Genomic DNA, 1,973 nt, shown 5'->3' on the forward strand with positions numbered 1-1,973 from the left:
TCCATCCAGGGAGAGCAGAGATCCCTGCTCTAGACAAAACACACACAGAGAAAGGTCACAGTCGTCTGGCCTCATCCTCTCACCACGTCTGGCCCTGAAGGCCTTGAAAAAGCAGCTCTCAGCCAGTAAAATGCCCAGAGTGCCAAGCCCCCGGGGGCTCCACCCCCCTTTCAAAGTCCTCAGAACCAAGTGCTGAGAAGGCCGGTGTGGGCGGCAGAGGGGTATTCTGATGGCCCAGGCCCACCCTCCCTGGGCTACACGTGGACTTGCTGTTCTGAACTGAGTGTCCATTTGCAGGGGTTTATAGTAGAATATGCATTTGTAAGGGTTTATAGTCGAATGTGCGTTGGCAGGGGTGTATAGTTGAATGTGCGCTTATCGGTGGGCATTCGTATTTTACAGTTGAGAAAACATAAAGGTCAGAAAATACACCACGAGTGTCCGAATGCCTCATACTAACAGCGGCGGTGGACTCTGGCCTCCGTGACTGTGTGATAGAGGGGAGCAGCCCCACAGGGGGTTCTCGGTCACATTTTCTCACAATGAGCTGAGTCCCTTACAAGGTTCCGATGAGTCAGGAAAACAGTGAGTTCTGGAACTGCCTAATTGCTTTGATCCCCCCTCTGCTTCTGAGGAGCCCTGGTGGCAGAATGGTTGCCTGCTGGGCTGCTAACTGCAAGGTCAGCGGTTTGAAACCATCCGCTGCGATGCGTTGGAGTGCTGAGGCTTTCTGCTCCGCGGACACTCCCGGGGCAGTTCTGCCCTGTCCATCAGGGTGCTGAGTCGGCATGGACGCGATGGCCGTGAGAGGGGGCTTTTGGCGAGGGTCCGTGGTGGTGCAATGGTTAAATGTGTGGCTGATCACTGCGCGGTCAGCTGTTTGAACCTTCCACCTGTTCTAGGGCAGATAGACGTGGCAGTGAGCTTCTGTAAAGATGATCCCCTTAAGGATGCTAAGGAACGGATTTGCTCTCTCCTGTAGAGTTGCTGGCCGGCAGAAGGTGGGCAGTGACTAAGGAGGATCGAAGAAGAAGTTGCAGGGACGGCCAAAAGGACAAACCACTCACCCCCGGAAGAAGTACGGCCAGAGTGGCTCCTTCGACGCCAAGATGGCGAGACTTTGTTTGACAAACTTTGGACACGTTGTCAGGAGAGGCCAGTCCCTGGGGAAGGACATCATGCTTGGCAAAGTGGAGGGGTTGTGAAAGAGCCGAAGGTCCTCAAGGAGATGGATGGGCACAGTGGCTGCAACAATGGGCTGAGGCACTAGAGCAGTGGTGAGGCCGGTGCAGGACGGTGCTGTGCACAGATGGAGTCGTTGTGGGTCCCAACCGAATCGTTGGCTCGTAACAATATGGTCACTGCGAGTCGAATGGACTCTGGGGCCTCCTGGGAACCCTGTCTTCCTCCCTTACTAAAACATTCTTCATTATAGTCCCTAAGAAGCTGGCCACCCACAGGAGCAGATTCCAAGCTCCTCTGCCTCCACCCACTATTAGGCCCAAATGTCTGAGGCAGAGAGGACCCAAGCTTGGTGGCACAGGGATTACATGTGGGCTACCAATTGCAAAGTCCTTAGTTCAAAATCAGCAGCTGCTTCTTGGGAGTAAAATCTGGTTTTCTCTGCCTGTAAGTACTGCCCTGCCCTATGGGCCAGAATCAACTTTATGAGAGCATGTTTTGGTGGTTATCTGAGGAGGAGCTTCAGTCTGGGAAGAAGGTCAAGTCTGCATTGGAATCAGGACAAATCTCTTCCCTGAGGGTCTGACTGATTGATCTAAGCCAACTGGTCCCCCCTGAGATGGACTCCCCTCTTGGCAAAAGCAGCCTGGGAGTAGAGGCCCCCATCCAGGTAGAGGGAGGGGAAGGGGCAGCTAGCCTGGGACTGGCTTCCTTCTCCTCTGTGCCTCTGCTGCCGCCATGTGGTGCATCTGGTGCGGTGCAGCCCGTGCAGCCCATCCCTGGCTTGCTTA

Source organism: Echinops telfairi, unplaced genomic scaffold (genome assembly GCF_000313985.2).
Source record: "Echinops telfairi isolate 266 unplaced genomic scaffold, ASM31398v2 ScPeMD7_7466;HRSCAF=8504, whole genome shotgun sequence".
Classification (NCBI taxonomy): Eukaryota; Metazoa; Chordata; class Mammalia; order Afrosoricida; family Tenrecidae; genus Echinops; species Echinops telfairi.